Genomic DNA, 20,060 nt, shown 5'->3' with positions numbered 1-20,060 from the left:
TAAGAGCCTGAGAGAGAGCAGAACATGTGTCTGCTTTATGATTTCCAGACTGCTTCTATCACGGGCAGTCCCTTCTCCATAAACTTGAAATGGAGCACAAAGTACAATGCTAGATGTCATTTGCCTCAGGTGTATCACGCAAGGGTTCCATATATCAGCTCTACAAGAGAATAAAGAAACAATTCACAAATCAAATCCAAGACAGAGATGTGGCAGAGTTTTGGTGCTAGGTGCAATATGAAAGGAAGTACAGAATACCAGAGAATTAAAGTGATATTCCTGCCACATTTTTCATTTATCCTGAGGGCATAACTTTAATGACTATTAGGTAGATTCACGTAGCTATGCCTAACTTTGCGGTGGCGTAGCTTAAGGAATTTAAGCTACGCCGCCGTAAGTTAGCGAGGCAAGTACATGATTCACAATGTACTTGCCCGCTAAGTTACGCGTAGCCTAAATCGGCGGGCGTAAGGGCGCCCAATTCAAATGTGTTGGAGGGGGGCGTGTTTTATGTTAATAAGGCTTGACCTCACGTTGACGTTTTTTTTACTGCGCATTGGGCCGGGCGCCTACTTCCCCCAGTGTGCATTGCGGCTACGTCCGCCGCACGGGCCTATTGATTTCGACGTGGACGTAAGCGACGTAAATCGCTATTCGCGGACGACTTACGCAAACGACGTAAACATTTCGAATCTCGCTGCGGGAACGGCGGCCATACTTTAACATTGTTATTCCATCTAATAGATGGAATAACTTTAGGCCTGATAATGCCTACCGGAAACGGCGTAACTCTACTGTGGCGGCCGGGCGTACGTTCGTGAATCGGCGTATCAACTCATTTACATATTCTACGCCGACCGCAATGGAAGCGCCACCTAGCGGTCATCCGAAAAATTGCAACCTAAGATAGGACGCAAGCCGTCTTATCTTAGATATCTTTAAGCGTATCTCTGTTTGAGCATACGCTTAAACATAAGTCGGCGTAGATTCTGAGTTAGGTCGGCTTATCTACTGATAAGCCAGCCTAACTCTTACTGAATCTACCTATCAATCTTCTTGTTGGCATTCATTTTATGCACACAAGTATACTTTTTACTAAATCACCAAGTACACTGGTATCCTTTTATTTCTATATTGTTGGGCTCTTTATTCTGAGACCTGCATTTTTGGTGGGATTTTTCAACAACTTCTCCATTGCAGATCAGTACGCAATTTATGGGTCATCGTGGGGACTAAAAATAGTCCCTAGCAAGAAGTAACTGTAATAGTTCTTCCATGGTCAGCAAAGCAATCGATGCTTCTCACCATCCATAAGCCAGACGGAGGGTGCCCAAAGCTTCTGTAAATTAGTAATAGATGATACTACGACAACTACTGAAGACTCTGCTAGTTTGGGACATCCCACTTAAAGTGGAGTTCCACCCAGAAATGGAACTTCTTCTGTTCGGATTCCTCCTCCCCCTCCGGTGTCACATTTGGCACCTTTCAGGGGGAAGGGGGGAGCAGACACCTGTAAAATCCAGGCATCTGCTCCCACTTCCAGGGAAAAATCGCTGCACATTTTTGTGCGGTGATCTACACAGTGTCCAGCAAAACCTCCTTCCTCCTTGCTGTCTTCTGGGAGACACACAGGTCCCAGAAGACAGCAGGGACCAATCAGAATGTGCAGTAGGGAACCAAAAGTGAAGCAGAAAGTCTTCACTGCGTGGTTCCCTTATCAGGATCAGTGGCGGCAGCACCCAGAAGTCGATCCGAAGATAGGCTGGGGTGGAGACACTGCGGTCTCCCTGGACAGTAAGTAGCCTTATATTAAATTAAAAGTCAGCAGCTGCAGTATTTGAAGCTGCTGGCTTTTAATTATTTTTCCGCTGGCGGAACTCTGCTTTAAGTATTTCCAGAAGAGGCACTTGCAAACCTCCTGGGCTTCTATTCTTGGCTATAAAAAGTCCTGCGGCATCCAGCAAAGCAGAACAGTGAGTAAGCAGCCACTTTATTGGTCAGGATTGTCTTGCCTTTGAAAACACTGGTCACCCTGGCCCTTTGACATTCTGATCCAAGGCTTTGTCCTTGCTTTGTGGCCCACAAACTTTTATAATTTTTTTCAGCAGAGATACAGGTGATCCTCAATGGCGTCTTGTAGAAAACCTCCAGGAGTGGTCCTTGACATTTCCCTCTGCAGCGGTTGTCAGCCAAGTAAACCGGATGCTCCAGAGATGGATGTCCCAAAAAAAGGGGGAGGTAATGGTATTCCAGTATTGGGAGATCCTCTAGGTGGACATAGCAAAGAGGAGGTGCTGCTCATTTGCTGTTTTTTCTTCTTTTCCATTGGGCTTTACCATCTCCCAATACTGGAATACCATTACCTCCCCCTTTTTTTGGGACATCTTCACCTTCTACATTCCCCTTTTTCTCCCTTGAGACGTTGATTGCTTCTAATGCCCCACACACACACGATTGGAAATTCCGACAAGAAAACCGTGTTTTTTTTTTCAGATGGAATGTTGGCTCAAACTTGTGTTGCATACACACGGTCACACAAAATTCCAACCGTCAAGAAGGCGGTGACGTACAACACTACGACGAGCTGAGAAAAATGGAAGTTCAATCCTTCCGAGCATGCGTCGACTTGATTCCAAGCATGCATGCTTTTTTGTGCATAGGAATTGCATACAGACGATCAGAATTTCCGACGAGAACTTCTTCCGTCTAAAAAATTGAGAACCAGCTCTCAAATTTTTGTTGTCGGAAATTTGCGCAGGATGTAAGTTCATTTAACACTTACCTCTGTGCAATCAACTCTCATTACTGTGCACACAACAAAAAACAAAAATGCCCTTGGGACTTTAAGAGCCGGTTCACACAGGGGCGGCACGACTTTGGGGACGACTCGGCAAGTCGTCCTGAAGACGACTTCAGAGGCGACTTGCAAAATGACTTCTGTATAGAAGTCAATGCAAGTCGCCCCGAGTAGCCCCCGAAGTCGTACAAGAACCTTTTTCTAAGTCGGAGCGACTTGCCTCACTCCTATTAGAACGGTTCTGGTGAATAGAATGGGACGCGACTTGTCAGGCAGGTGAGTCGCCTGACGAGTCCCCCCAGTGTGAACCGGGTCTTAAGGAGCACACCTGAGTTAAAAAGTATAAATGATTTATTTGACAAACATTTAAAAACAACACTACAAGAAATAGAAAACAAAACATAATAAATGTCGACATATGAATGAATATTGCATTTTTATCATAGACCTTTCCATGAGATCTGATTGTGTAATGCAGATGACTGTACGTAGTCTAGGGTGACTGCGCTAGGACTCAGTCTAGCGCTAGGTATCATACCCATCTGTGTACATATTAAATTTACATAGATTTTTTGATTTTCGAAAAGAGTCCTTCATATCAGCTGGTAGGCCAGGAGTCCTCTATCATCCGCATCCATCTGTGCTCCTCTAGAAGAAGCGAGACTCTTCTTGCAAAACGTCTTGAGACCTAGTACAGTCATCCTAGACTACTTACAGTCATCTGCATGACACAATCAGATCTCATTGAAAGGTCTATGATAAAAATGCAATATTAATTCATATGTTGACATTTAATATGTTGTTTTCTTTTTCTTGTATTAATTGTTGTTTTTAAATGTTTGTCAAATAAATCATTTATATTTTTTACCTCAGGTATGCTCCTTAACCACTTAAGCCCCGGACCAATATGCTGGCTAAAGACCCAAGGTGTTTTTACAGTTCGGGACTGCGTCGCTTTAACAGACAATTGCGCGGTCGTGCGACGTGGCTCCCAAACAAAATTGGCGTCCTTTTTTGCCCACAAATAGAGCTTTCTTTTGGTGGTATTTGATCACATCTGCGGTTTTTAGTTTTTGCGCTATAAACAAAAATAGAGCGACAATTTTGAAAAAAATGCAATATTTTTTACTTTTTGCTATAATAAATATCCCCCAAAAACATATATAATTTTTTTTTTCCTCGGTTTAGGCCGTTACGTATTCTTCTACCTATTTTTGGTAAAAAAAAAATCGCAATAATCGTTTATCGGTTGGTTTGCGCAAAATTTATAGCGTTTACAAAATAGGGGATAGTTTTATTGCATTTTTATTTTTTTTATTACTAATGGCGGCAATTTTTTTCGTGACTGCGACATTATGGCGGACACTTCGGACAATTTTGACACATTTTGGGACCATTGTCATTTTCACAGCAAAAAATGCATTTAAATTGCATTCTTTATTGTGAAAATGACAGTTGCAGTTTGGGAGTTAACCACAGGGGGCGCTGTAGGAGTTAGGGTTCACTGTGTGAGTGTTTACAACTGTAGGGGGGTGTGGCTGTAGGTGTGACGTCATCGATCGTGTCTCCCCTATAAAGGGGATGACGCGATCGATACGCCGTCACAGTGAAGCACGGGGAAGCCGTGTTTACACACGGCTCTCCCCGTTCTTCAGCTCCGGGGACCGATCGCCGCACTCGAGCGGCAATCGGGTCCGCGGGACCCACGGTCCCGGGAGCGCGCCGCGGGCGCGTGCCCGCGACCCACAGCTGAGTACAAGTACAGGACGTATATATACGTGCTTGTGCCCAGCCGTGCCATTCTGCCGACGTATATGTGCAGAAGGCGGTCCGGAAGTGGTTAAATGTCCAAAGGGCATTTTTGTTTTTTTATTGTATGCATACTATTGGGTACCTCTACCCATCTTTGGCTAGCTCGACTTTGTCTAGAACTCTCATTAATTTGTTCACATTACATGCACCATCTGGTCTCTGTACTATGCTGTTCATTAAAATTAAATTGAAGTACTAAAGCCTAGTAAACAAGAGCTAAATGTTGGGCAGCATAGGCCAGTTCAATAAAAACTGTCCCATACTCGGCCCCTGGTTACTGCAGTTCGCAAAGGGGCATGACAGAAAAAGGTCTGCCGATCGGCTCCCGGAGTGTTCTGGTGGAGCGGCCATCCCTCTGTCAGAACACAATAGAACAGCAGGGGAGATTGTGGTACTAACGCCGGATAGTTGGTACAGCGGCTCCTCCTGAACTGTCAGTTTTTTTTCAGTAAGACATTTGTAACACATTTCTGTGTATGTAGTCAGAATCCTTGTGCCAAACTCAAATACCCTGTGGCAGTTTCATTAAAACTACCAAAGCATGCAACAAATTCAAGTAGTTCTTATTTATGACACTTTTACTGTATTGTGCTATTGTTGTGACAAATTCATAAAGAAATACCACCACAGGAAAATGGAGGTAAATAAAACCTCTTCTATGTTGGAGTAAATTGATTGGAGTAAATTAAATTGATTGTAACATATTTGCAACTAGTGAGTTGCATCTTTGAGACAACTTTTTGACAAGATTTATCTTTACATTCCTCTGGAGCTGATATTTGATATGTTTTGTAAGATTGGGGTGATCAGACTCCAGCGCTAGGTGTGTTTTTTAGTGAGTACGCCAGTCCAGAACTGAATTTTTAAAGGCCCAGTATTTAAAAGCACAAAAAGTTCACAAATACATCAGTAGCCCTCGCAGGGGGGTTCCACCATTACTGTATCTTGCATACTCAACACTTAGCCTCCTGGCTTTCATTCTTGCCATCCGGCTGTTTCAGGCCTTTAGCCTAGGCCTAAGCTCTGTTCCTCAGAACAGAGTTTCCTAGAGTTAAGCTCTCTCCTTGCTTACTCCTGGTCAGCGCCTTGCTTCTCAATCACCAATGACATCTGCTTCCTGCAGACATGCATACTCTAGCTGCACCCATGCAGCGTCTCTGACTCCTCTCAGAGGGATGGGATTCCACCTGACTCCCAGCACAGACTTCCTGTCTGTTGGGTGGGGCTCTGAGCCATAGTCGGGTCAGAACTAAATAGCTGAACACACAGCTGTGCAATTAGTGCGTCTTTCTCTCCAAAATATGGCGTAAACCCACCACCACAGTTTCTATAACTCCCAACACTTCCAAATAGCTCTTCTGCCTGTAAAACTCAGTCACTTCACAATAGAGAAAGAAAGCAACAGATTGATTTATACCTGACACATACGTGAATCTGTTGCAAGTTACGCCATTTGTTGCTATCCCGGCAAACAAATATTCAAAGTATCTATCACACGCTTTATGATCTCCAATCCCAGAGAAAGACATTTGTTGTATAAACGCGTTAGGTGGAGTCGGTGTGGCACCACGGCTGGCTTGTTTTAATTTCACTGCTTATTTTAATTACTTAAATGTAAGTGTAATTCTTTCACCAATATTAACATTCAGGCTGGATTATGCTATGATGCTTCTCCCTGTCTGTATTTTATATATGCCTGCGTGGAGAGTGGTCTTTTGATCACAAAGGGCTGGTCCTTACAGTCTGCTTTCAAATGTGTTCCCTCAGATGTCTGCTGCCGGTGAACCCCTCACACCTGGGATGCGCTCTTAGATCTGTCATTTGAGACAATTTTCCATTGGTAAGAGGACCCTCTTCTTAAGGAGCACTTATAAGCATGGGAGCACTGATGAGCAGAAGTTCTTTATAGCACCGAGCACTTTACTCACCTTTATTATATTTGGATTTTTATTGTATCAGTGGTTGCTTTTGATGGCCTTTACTTTCATGAATAATCACTGCACTAAATCGTTTTTTGGACTTTTGTTCATTAATATTTGGAATTTGCACATATACTGTTTATTTATGAATGTTAGTTCACTTAATTGTTCATTTAATGCTGGCTTGCATTTATACAGTTTTCCACATGATGATATTGATTTATGATTTTTCAATTGCTTTTGTTATTTTATAATTTAAAGGGACAGCGCATCTTACAACTCTTTATGAATTCCATGGGTTGTTGCTAAATCCTAGCTTTTTGGAGGTAGCAAAAAGATTTTTCAAACAATTTTCATAGGTCTGTAATACAGTGCACCCTACAACCCCATTCTAGGGAGTTGGACGCACCCAATAAATCTCTTCCTAACATCAATTTAAATCTAATGCGCGGTCCCAGCCTAAAGATGCCCATAGTTTCCCAAGTTATAGATATGCAAAAAGCAACCTTAGGAAAGCTGTAATTATATAGCTACTCCAGAAAGGGGTTCTGTAGGAGACATAGGTCTGAAATAAATTTCACCAGCTGCAAAGCATATTTTATATTATAAGATTTTCCCACAGGTTTACTTTAAGCAACTCTATCATTATTGCTGTAATATTATTTGGTATATATGATATCTCATTCACCTGGACTGCAAATATATTCTACATATATGGCTGCTAGGCAACCAGGAAGCTCTGATACAAACATGCAGTATTTGTCCTCTAGTTTGTCACGTTTTATTTTGATTCCGTCTTACACATTTTGTCTCTTGGGCATGCGTTTCATTATTTAATCCAAGCTGCCTGTGTTCTCTTATAAACACAGCTGGGGTTGATGTGGTCAGTTTGGCAGCAAGCTCTATATACAAAGTTTACAACCTGGCAAGAGTCCAAACCAAGGTCAGCACCCTTTAGGAAAACCTCTGTGTTCTCTTAAAAAAGATATAAAGAACGGAAAGTACACCGATGCTGACCATAACTGACTCAAGCAAGGTTAGGGTCAAGGAATATTTCTGAAAATGATTACTATCCATACATTGCCTGAACTTATCAATACATTCTGCAGCTGAGCAAGTACACCTGTAGCATCTGGAAAATAAAAATAGTATTTTTTATCAGGACCAGAAATGACAAAAGGAGCTAGGGATTTACACATCAGTGCTAATAACTTTCCTAAAAGCAATTTACTGTTAAAATGTTTAGCAATGTAATACAAAATTGTAACATGATGGGAAACACAGACTGAACGCCATCTCTGGGAAGTGAATTATGAGCCTCTAAAGATATCAAACTAAAGCCAAGAATGAGATTGGGAAATAGCGTTCAGTCTCCTCCCTATTATTACACAGTGTTCAGTACACAAGAAAAAAAAAACAGGAGTTTGCAGGAATCCAAGCCTAGTAAACATCTTTTGGTAAAAGGAATAGCTGCCACCAAGCAACAGCTGATAGGTAGGTGGTAACAGCTAGAAATCTTCCTCATAGCCAAAAATGTGTGGCTTACATTGCAGAAATAATCAAATCCCTGTTCAGGCCCGTACACACGATCGGATATTGCGAAAACAATTGTCCGATGGACGTGTTTTGTTGGACAATCCGACCATCTGTATGCTCCATACGACAATTGTTGTCAGAATTTCTGACAACAAATGTTGGCTGTGCATGCTCTCAAATTGTCCGACAAAACATGTGTTCCGTCAGATCATCCGATCGTGTGTACACAAATCCATCGGACTAAAATCCAAAGTACAAACACGCATGCTCCGAGCCAATGCTAAACATCAGGCAACAATAGCCCAAAGGGTGGCGGTAAAGAGCTGAAAAAACACATGATTTGGTGTATGTTGGCTGAAAATGTCCTGACGTGTGTATGCCTACCAAGTTAAAGGGCAACGCCCTTTGGACAAAAATCCACGGAAAAGTCAGATGGAAGTGCGATTGTGTATACGAGGCTTAAGGGTTATAAGCTAAATAAATGCGTCCTATGTGATGCACTGGACCAGTCATATCCAAGTAGCCTCCGTCTCTTTGTTCACTAAAAGCTTTCAAATTTTCACCCAAATAATATTGAACAAAACAGCCAGGATTAAAAAAAAAGTAAAAAAAAAGATTTACGTCATATTAACCTGATTTTGAGACACAACATGGTATTGCTATTATTTAATAACAAAGACATCTTCATTCTGGCAAGTTGTTTCTTTATATAAACAATCAGTAACAGGTAAGATCCTGAATTCAAACACCTGCTTGAAGAGGTGAACAATTGAAATAGATTCTGAACCTTGGGTTTGACCTGCACGTTTTGGCAGTTTGGTGAAAGTCAGAAGAAGATCAATAACCAGAAGCATTAAAACCATATTCAATAACATTAAAGCGAAGGTCCACACAAAAAATGAACTTACGCTATTCGAAACCCTCCCCCCTCTGGTGTTACATTTGGCACCTTTCAGCGGGGAGGGGGGTGCAGATACCTGTATAATACAGGTATTTGCACCCACTTCCGGGCATAGACTCCCACGGGAGTCACGCTCCTTCCCGCCCTCCGCTGTCTTCTGGAAAACACACTGGTCCCAGGAGACAGCGGGGACCAGTGAGGACGGGGCACGCCGCTCGTGCATGCGCAGTAGGGAACCGGGCAGTGAAGCCGCAATGCTTCACTTCCTGACCCCCTCCCCGAGGATAGCGGCAGGGGCAGCCGAGAGCCGAGCGATTGCTCAGCTTGGGCTGCTGACATTGCGGGCACCCTGGACAGGTAAGTGTCCATTTATTAAAAGTCAGCAGTTGCTGTATTTGTAGCTGCTGGCTTTTAATATATATTTTTTTAGGCGGACCTCCACTTTAAAGCAGAACTCCAGCTTTTCCTCCCCAAAACAGATGCATTGTGCATGTAAATGGTTCACAACCCCACTGTCATTTTATCTGCATCTTACCTACTTTAGCTCTAAAAGGCAGGTTTCTGTGTCTGTGATGTCACTCCTTCTCCTGGCTGAGTTTCTTTTTTTTTCAAATAACAGTTTTTATTAGGTTTCTTATAGATAGTAACAAAACACAGACACAGGAGGAGTAAAAAAAAGACCCATATAAAGTTAAAACAATGCGCAGTGGGTGTGCAGCCGGGGTAGAGGGAGATGAGCAATCGTCATAAACAGTGTAAAATGTAAACAATCTCCCTCGGCATCGGTGTCAGCAAAACGAAACATATAAAACCGTATTCTAGAGTTGTTATCTAATTTAACTTGGCAGACAGAGCCTGCCTTTCCAGAAAGGGAGAAAAGAAAGAGGAGAGAGAGGAAGAGAAGAGGGAATAAGTAAAGAAGAACGTTAGATTACCGTGATGACTCCTGTATCAGTTTACGGCAGATCCCCCCGTCGGTGCCATCTCTCCTAGACCTTATCATAGTCATCCAGCCTATCCTGCATTCTGGCCGTCATCTTCTACATTAGTTCCACATCTTTGACCCTGCAGTACAGGGCCTCCTGAGATGGGGGTGAGGTTTTCTTCCAGCTCAGAGCAATCAGGCATCTAGCTGCAGTTAAAATATGTCTGAGCAGTTTCTTATAGGGTTTGGCCATTTTTGGATGATCGAGGCCCAGCAAGAAAAATTTGGGTGACAGGGGTATCCGCTCCTCAAAGAGGCGGGATAATAGTTGTTGTGTAGAACGCCAGAATGGAGCTATGAGGGGACACGACCAATATATGTAGAAGAGAGCGCCTCTGTCTCGCTGGCATTGCCAGCAACGGTCAGAGGTGGAGGGATAGATTTTATGGAGTACGTCTGGGGTCTGGTACCAGAAAAAAGAGTTTTGTATGCATTTTCCTTATATAGGGTACATAGGGAGCTTTTGGCAACCTGCCTCCAGACGGCCTGCCAGGCCTCCATTGGGAGTTCCTCTCCCAGCTCTCTCTCCCACTGCAGCATGTATGCATGATTTGCCCGAGCTGGAATGGTGTATGGGTTCAGAATCCGGTATATGTCTGAGATCAGTCCTCTATGGAAGTGCCCCTCCAGTATAATACGTTCAAATGGAGAAGGTGGGGAAAATTGGAGATGTGGGGCTGTGGTTTGGGCAAAATGTCTAATCTGCAGATAACTGTAGAACACCTGTCGTGGCAGGTCGTATTTTGATTGCAGCTCCAAGAAAGGCAGCAGTTTACGAGACCTAGGGTCTACTAAATGGCCAAAATGGAACAGATTCCGTGAGGCCCAAGACCAGGACATCTGGTGGGTCAGACTGTCCGGTATTTTAGGATTGCAAAGAAAGGAATTCATCAGTGAGCATTTCGACTTAAGCTCTCTTTCACGGGACAACTTGCGACACAGCTGGCGCAGCTGGGACATTGATCCAATGTGAGCTTTTGAACGGAAATTCCGACCGTGTGTATAATCCATCGGACTTTTGCTGTCAGAATTTCCGCCACTCGTTATCATATTTTTATGCAACACTATTTAATTTAGAAAAACCACAAGAACTTACGTTCCTTCAAGCATGGGAGAGGGACCTGAGGATGATATTCTCCCAAGAGCAGAGAGACAGGATTCTGGTATTTAACCATAAGGCCTCAGTAGCGAGTAGATACCAAGAGGGAGGGTATAAAATTCTAACTAGATGGTACAGAACACCATCAGTATTACATAGAATATACCCCTAAACTACAGATATCTGTTGGAGGTGCCAGGCAGCAGAAGGCACGTTATTACATATTTTCTGGGAGTGTGAGAAAATCAAGGAGTTTTGGAGAAAGGTGATAGAAATTACCAAAACAATAACATGAGTGCCTCTAGAAGACAGACCAGAAGCTATTACTCGATATGCCTATTGATATAGGCATATCAATGGAAACAATTTTAAATTCACTGCTGAGACACCTTCTAACAGCCGCGAGGGCGTGTATCCCTGCCCTGTGGAAAAAGGAGAGTCTCCCATCTAGCACACAGTGGTTTGCTAGAATCGCAGAAATACAACAAATGGAGAATTTTACTATGACAATGAAAGATCAAGATGACAGGTACCGAACTATATGGGCCCCCTACCTGAAGTACAGGGAAGAGATTAGAGAGGAAAATTGAGGAAGGAGGGAGAAAGGAAAAGGGAAAAGGAAATAGGAAACGGATCGGAGGGGAGAAGGAGAAAATGGGGATATGAGGAGGAGGGAGTTTGATTTTTCCCATCCCCCTGTTTTTTTTTTCTTTTGGGGAGGGAGGGGGGTTGTATTGAGAAAGAAGCTGCAGGCAAAGAAGGAAAAGATAATTCACATTGAACCAATGAACCGATTAGGAGATAAGAGAATAAAAGATGATAATACGCAGATTGGTATAATAAGATGGCATAAGAATGTGGAAAATTACAATGTGAATGTGAATATGAAAACTGTAAAAAATAAAGATTTATAAAAATAATTTCCAACAAAAGATTGAGAGCTGGTTCTCAAATTTTCCGATGGAAAAAATTCCGTCTGTAGAAATTTCGACGCATGCTCGGAAACAATTCAACACATGCTCGGAAGCATTGAACTTAATTTTCTTGGCTTGTCGTAGTGTTGTACGTCACTGCGTTCTTGAGGGTCGAAAGTTCAGAGAACTTTTGTGTGACCGTGTGTATGCAAGCCAAGCTTGAGCGGAATTCCGGCGGAAAAACCATCCAAGGTTTTTCCAATGGAAAATCCGATCGTGTGTACACGGCATAAGGGTTATCATGAAGCAAATTAGATAAGGTTTTAGGGATTAGAACACTAGCAATGATCCATGCTATAAAGGGATGGGTGTTGTCAAATAAACAATAGCCCCAGGACCAATAATATCGTATAGCTGTTTGATAAATATCTTTGGTTTCTGTGAAGTTGGTTTTTTTTTTTTGTCCTCCATCCTCAGGGTAACTTATAAAGTAAAATCCCTTCATCCCCATTTCAAAGATATGGTCTATACTAATGACAACCCTTAGCTATCAGTACAGACCAAGCCAAAGGAAGTCAGAGGCCAGGGATGAAGGTAAATATATATTTTTTAACAGGAAAAAATGAAGGTAAATATTTTGCTAGGTAACTATCAAACATCAAAGGCAGACTTGAATGGAAATGAAATAGTCCTTTAACCACTTCAGCCCTGGAGGATTTGGCTGCCCAATGACCGGGCCATTTTTTGCAATTCAGCACTGCATCGCTTTAACTGACTATTGCGAAGTCGTGCGAGGTTGCACCCAAACAAAATTAACAAAAAAAATTAACAAAATTTCCCACAAATAGAGCTTTCTTTTGGTGGTGTTTGATCACCTCTGCAGTTCTTATTTTTTGTGCTATAAACAAAAAAAAAGCGAAAATTTTAAAAAAAAAAAGCGATATTTTTTTACTTTTTGCTATAATAAATATCCCAGTTTCTCAGTTTAGGCCGATATGTTTGGTAAAAAAATCACAATAAGCGTATATTGATTGGTTTGCGCAAAAGCATCTACAAAATATTGGATGTTTTATAGCATTTTTTATTTTTTTCTTACTAGTAATGGCGGCTCTCTGCGATTTTTAACGTGACTGCGACATTATGGCGGACACATCGGACACTTTTTTGAGATCATTGTCATTTATACAGTGATCAGTGCTATAAAAATGCACTGATTACTGTGAAAATGACACAGGCAGGGAAGGGGTTAACCGCTAGGGGGCGAGGAAGGGGTTAAGTGTGTCCTAGGGAGATTCTAACTGTGGGGGGGCCGGGCTTACGAGTGACACGACAGTGATCACTGCTCCCGATCAAAGGGAGCAGTAGATCACTGTCCCGTCACAAGGCAGAACAGGGAAATGCCCCGTTTTGCAGCTCCGTGACCTGATCGTGGGACACCTGCAGACATCGAAGTACAGGTATGTTGCTTTGCGCAGTGGTGCCATTCTGCCGACGTAAATGTACAGGCGGCGGTCGTCAAGCGGTTAAGGAGGCACTAAAAGATCACGGTTGCTTTAATTGCATTGTCCCCTATAATCCCCTGCTATTTAGAACCTGTTGTTGAACTAGCACAACTCTATTTACCCCCTAGACCAAGCACACCTAGCTCTCCACTGATGTCATTAAAGTGTATGTCCAGCCTCTTTCCAAAACTAGAAAACATTTTTGGCTTGACATAAACTTTAAATCTCACAGAAATTAAAGCAAACTGTTTACTCCAACATGGAAAATTACAACCGAGAATGATTGCGCAAAAACTGTGCTGAAAGAGTTTTAAGAATAGCTGACACGCTAGATCTAAATGTAGCCTTTCTGTAAGCAAGTAACTAACTTTGTTGATGACAGGGACGAGGAATACAAAATAAACAGAGAAAACCACAAAGTGGGGAGTGGAATTGTTTGGAAAAATTCCATGTAGCAAGCTTTGGGGCCCACTGTGCACATGACTGACAGCACACACAACAACTCCAGTAAACAAAATGACTGGAATAAAGCAAAATTCTTAATGTGGTAAAACAAGTAGTGGTAATTGCTAATTACTGAACTAATGAGCACTGCTGCTTCTGATCAAAGCACCTACAGTAGCAGCACAGGTTAAACAGCAAAAGGAAGTACGGTATGTCATTTACATTCACTTGATGGATTCAGGGCTATAAAACATAGGGGCCCAGATTCTCAAAGAAGTTACGCTGGCGTATCTCGAGATGCGCGGCGTAAGTGTATATATACGCCGGCGTATCTATGCGCCGTACCCACAGAACCAGATACGCCTGAAAATAGGCTTCTTCTGACCGGCTAACTTTTCTATGCCGGCGTAGCGTAGGCGCATATTTACGCTGGGCGCATCTTGTGCTCCCATTGATTTCCTATTCAAATATGCAAATGAGGGAGATACGTCGATTCCCGAACGTACGTCCGCGCGGTGCGCGTAAGCTGTACGTCCGGCCTAAACTTGCCCCTCATAAAGCAGGGGCAACTTTGCACCAGACGTGTGCAGGTCAGCTGAAGAACAGCTTCAGAAGCACCGTTACGGACGAGCTGAGCAACCACACTTGCAGGACAACACATCTGTATGCCAACATGCCAGGGGCAGGCATGGTCATAGCTATACTAGTTTGTGCCCAGGCGCGTAAAAGGAGGAGGGCACGGGAGAGGATATATCCCGAACGCGGATAAACGTCTTTGGCATGGGGGATTGGGAGGTGTATCGCATCTTCAGATTCAACACTGATGCCATCCTGGATTTAGCCACAACCCTGCAGGATGACATCACCAGCCAGACACATCGCTCACATGCAGTGCAGCCACTGGTCAAGGTCCTGGCAACACTGCATTTCCTCGCCACTGGATCTTTTCAGCGTACAAGTGGAGTAGTGGCTGGAATGTCACAAACCAGCATGAGCAGATGTGTGCACCAGGTTGTCCCCGCAATCCTCAGATGCATGTCCCACCACATCATCAGACCCACCCAGGAGCATCTGCGGAATAAGGCAATGGTGGTTTTTGTCAGAATTGAAGGATTCCCACGCACCGTGGGGGCCATTGATTGCACCCATGTGGCACTACGGCCCCCCCGTGACACAGAGCACATATACCGCAATCGGAAGCACTGGCATTCCATCAACGTACAGGTGATAGCCGATGCCCAGAGCCTCATATGGCATGTCCGTGCCAAACACCCAGGGTCCAGCCACGACAGCTACATATACCGTTAAAGCACCATCCCAACAGAATTTGAACAGAACGTGTACGGGAACAGCTGGCTGGTTGGTGAGTGACATGGGTGTCAGGCATGACTGTCCCCCCCCCATGATGCAGACATCACGAGGGGCACATGCACGGCTAACATCCTCCTGTCTTTTCCCTTCCAGGTGACTCTGCATATGCACTTGGGCCCCATCTCATGACTCCATTCCGGGATCCCCAAACCACAGGAGAGCAAAACTACAATGCTGCACACATACGTACCCATGGAGTGGTGGAACGCACATTTGGCATCCTGAAGTCCCGTTTCCGATGCATGGATAAGTCCGGGGGGACCCTGTTGTATTCCCCAAACTTTGTGTGCCAGATCATCGGTGCATGTTGCGTTCTGCACAACTTCGCCGAGAGAAAGGGCCTGGAGATTGACATACGTGATGACCTGACCCCCGAACCAGACAATCCCCCCCTGCCCGAGGCTACCCCGTCTGCTGAGGGAACAGCAGTCAGAAGTTGTCTCGTGGAACGTATATTTGCACGTTAAACACACACATTCATCATGGCACAAGGAGAATGCACACCACTGTGGTCCTTAGCACACACCCCACATCCACATCACATTGGATTAGCCCAAGTCCACCAGCAGGACTTGGGAGCAGCAACGCCACGGCAAGGCTCCAATTATGTTGCTGACCATTCATACCACATTCACACGGGTCGTGGGGATAAATTCTCCCCAACGACCGAGGGTGACACCCCTTTGCTGGCAGGAGTGTCACCCCCCACATTCACACACCAGTCACACTAATCTGCACGCCTCACCGTGTGCATTATTAGAAACAAAATCATAATACTCTTAACCAGAGCAAAAAAAAACTCTTAACCAGAGCACAAAAGAATTCAAAATTATTTTAACCAGAGCAAAAAAAAAACAACATAATTAGTTGCCCTGGCTGCTGCCACGGCTCCGCAACTGCCTGGTTGACGGCTCAGGTTGGGGGGGCATCAGGTGGAGGAGCATCCACCATGGCTGGAGGCCTGCCCTCTAACGCCACGTTGGTTTCTGACTGCACCTGCCGTGAACGTCTCCCCTCCGCCTCAATGGCAGCTGTGTGGCCCTGGACGGCCTCACACAGGGACCCCACCTCTGCCACGAGGGTAACCGTTGTGGCCTGCAGCTCACCCAAGCAGGTGATGACAGCTGCTGTGTTGCCAGCCACATCCTGCAGACCATCATTGATGTGGCCCCTGGAGGCCAGGCTGTCGGCCACCCGCCTCATGTCCTGGGCCATCTCACCCATATGGCGGGTCTGCGAGTCCTGGCCACTCGTCAGGTTCTCTGGCAGGAAACTGTAGCCAAGTCATAGGAAATTTACAAAGTCTCTGCTCTAAAATGTAAAGGCAAGGAAAGGTCGAAAAATAGTCACTGAACAAGGTTTCTAACCTATCCAATTATTACGATCCCCTTAGTCAGCGGTGTCTCTGGGCATCTCATAGCCAGAAGACTGTCCACAAAATGGTCAAAATTGAAGGCTGTCATTACATGTCTATGGGTATATTTACATATGACCATGGCTTAAAGGAGATAAATAGAATAAAGCTTAGGAAATACCCGCATAGTAAAGCTAAAACATTTTGTGCACAGAAATTGTATGTTGAGGATGGCAACTCATGGAAGAAAAAGTCCCTAAAACATCATAGGCAGCAAGGTCTCTTCAAGATTTGTGATAGCTGTACTTAAACTACAAAATAATTTGTAAACTCCAATTAAATATAATATTAAAATCAAAAATGTCCTTCTTTTAACATAGTTCATTATAATTATATTAATTCCTATATTTGTTTAACCGGATAGAGCACAAAAGCCAAGGCTTTGTTTCCACTGCATAAACACAAAACAGATGGGCCAACGTGCTTTAAGGGCTTTAAAAGAACAGTGAGGAATCCCAGCTGTTTTCCAGATATAAAAGAAGTTTGTCATCTTTCAGGACTTATAAAGGAATTCCTGAACACAGCCTATAAAGTACATGCCGTACACTAACTCACTGGTCCCTCCAGCGTGATAAGGGGGCTGCTGAGATTCAGTGAATGCTCCTAAGTCATGCCTGTCATAGCGCAGCAAGAGATTGTCTTTAAATAGTAACCTATTATCTCCACGCTTATTGTGCAATTCATAATGATTTAAAAAATTTCTTACGAGAACAAACAACGCTCAGCAGATGGTTTATATTTGTCAAACTCTCCCGATATGAAAGTTTATGGCCAAACCAAAACCATCCAGGAATTTTAATGAAAACCCCAATCATACCTGCCTTATTGCCTTCCATCTGCTAAATCTCTGTTTATTCACCGTTTCTCCCTTTTCCGTTTCTTTATTATCATCACTAGGCCTTATTTATAAAAATGTGTCTGTGATCAGGGCAACCAATCAAAGCCTCCTTTTATTTGCTAAAACCAAAACAGGTTATTTTCTCCATACATATATTTTATCTCCCGGTTGATTCAGTTTCTTAAAGACCCAGTTAATCTAGAAGGGCCATTTAATTTTTAGGTGGATGGTCTGCATGGAGTACATCTAGAATTCAGTGTTTTGGCAACGTCTGTATTAAATTATTCCGACCAGGGATACAGAGAATGCCATGATGAAAATTGGAGCCCCCGGAAACAGACTTTGTATGAAATTATACAGTTACTGGACATTTAGGAAGGGAAAAGGACATGCAAGGCTGCTTCCATTCTTTAAACAAAAACATCAAACGCGATGATAAGAAAAAAATCTTACAGTTGGGTTTACAGAGCAACCACCTTTCTAGAAGAAGGGGAAACTACAGTGCTTTGAAAAAGTATTCATACCCCTTGAAATTTTCCACATTTTGTCATGTTACAACCAAAAACGTAAATGTATTTTATTGGGATTTTATGTGATAGACCAACACAAAGTGACACATAATTGTGAAGTGGAAGAAAAATGATAAATGTTTTTCACAATTTTTAATAAATATGTGAAAAGTGTGGGGTGCATTTGTATTCAGCCCGCTTTACTCTAATACCCCTAACTAAAATCTAGTGAAACCAATTGCCTTCAGAAGTCGTCTAATTAGTAAATAGCATCCACCTGTGTGTAATTTCATCTCAGTATAAAATACAGCTGTTCTGTGAAGCCTTTGGAGGTTTGTTAGAGAACCTTAGTAAACAAACAACATCATGAAGGCCAAGACCAAGACATGGCCATCCACCTAACTGACAGTCCGGGCAAGGAGAGCATTAATTAGAGAAGCAGCCAAGAGGCCCATGGTAACTCTAGAGGATTTGCAGAGATCCACAGCTCAGGTGGGAGAATCTGTCCACAGGACAACTATTAGTGGTGCACTCCACAAATCTGACCTTTATGGATGAGTGGCAAGAAGAAAGCCATTGTTGAAAGAAAGCCATAAGAAGTCCAGTTTGCAGTTTGTGAGAAGCCATGTTGGAGAAGGGTGGGAGAAGGTGCTCTGGTCAGATAAGACCAAAATTTAACTTTTTTTTAAAAACCTGTAAAGCTGGATACACACGATACAACTTTTGTTGTTTGATTTCCTTTAAATTTACCTGAACCATGTAGTACAAGGCCTACCTGATTGCAGGTAGGCCCTTGCACTACATGGTTAGGAGTATGAGGGCATAAAACGGAACTTCCCCTTTAGGATGGAGGTCTGCTTTAAGGATTATCCTTGTGGAGTAAAAGCATCTTTATCCCTGTGATTTCCTTGATGAATTTATCAAGGGATTTCCAAAAAAGGCATTTACAGTGAAAAGGCATGCATAGAAGCGTTTTTTTTCCAAGGAAGTTCAGCAGACCAAGCTTTTAGCCATAACATCGTGCATATACACAGAGACAGGGACATTCATGAGACTTGGCAAATCATATTCTCTTGAGCAACCTTTCTCAACTTTTTAACCCTAGGGGAACCCTTAAAATAATTTTCAGGTCTCAGGGAACTCCTGAAAAATGTATTTATCAGGGGTCAGTGGAAAGAATGTCCTCTTTACAGTGGTGGTTTGATTGCCCACCTTAAAGTGGCAGTCAGTTTGAAAAGCTTACCCCTCGACAGAAGTAGATCAAACAACTTCTGTCAAGCAGGGACGAGCTCAATGTATTCTTGTGGTTGTGTCTCTGTAGAAGTTGGTAGCAGGGGTGCAGCAATGTGCTGTCTGCATTTTCAGCATAAAAAGGTGAGTGGAAAGGCGTCATCTAGGAGACGTGACACAGTTACCTAATCCTTCTGAGACTAAGTCTGGACAGGAGGAGAAAGAAACGCCAACTTTAATTTTTTTTGCGCTGAGAAACGCTAGAGACAAAATGGCAGGCGTTAGTTACAATAAAGTGACTAACACCCAAATCCTCTGCCTGTAGGAACACATAATGTGCTATGCGCTGTGGGTTTGTAAGAGCCGGAAACCAGTGTAAATACACTGGGAAATCCTGTCTTACCGTATCCACAATGCTGGCCCTTTTAGAAGTACGGGCTGGGTATCTAGGGTCTGCGCACCTTAGAAATGGACCATGACCCTGGACCTATATAGTACCCTGTGGCTAATTACTTGCATTGCATTACGTGCCATGTCTAGCGTCTAACACAGAATCCAGTGTTTTAAGCAAACATAACAGGCTGGCCCCACACAGTAGGGTCCGGGTACAGTCCCCAATGTACAACCTGTGGATAACTGATATAGAATACTGCTAGATAGACCAGGGCAGAAAGCAGTTAGATCTAAATAGGAGTTTCAGAGAATGAAATTGAATGTTAAAAAAGAAAAATAAGTCTCCAGAGGAGAACAAGTCCATCACCTAAGAAGACAACACTAGCAAAACACTGG

The 20,060-nt window shown here is 43.3% G+C and overlaps 1 protein-coding gene across 3 annotated transcripts in view; it reads right to left on the bottom strand.

The window, feature by feature from the left end:
* The window catches only part of C6H7orf50 (chromosome 6 C7orf50 homolog), a 430,899-nt gene that overhangs the window by 25,092 nt on the left and 385,747 nt on the right, over positions 1 to 20,060 (bottom strand). The window lies entirely within an intron of this gene.

Source organism: Rana temporaria, chromosome 6 (genome assembly GCF_905171775.1).
Source record: "Rana temporaria chromosome 6, aRanTem1.1, whole genome shotgun sequence".
Taxonomy (NCBI): Eukaryota; Metazoa; Chordata; class Amphibia; order Anura; family Ranidae; genus Rana; species Rana temporaria.
The sequence above is the reverse complement of the archived record's forward strand: the minus strand, read 5'-3'. Positions and strand labels throughout refer to the sequence as shown.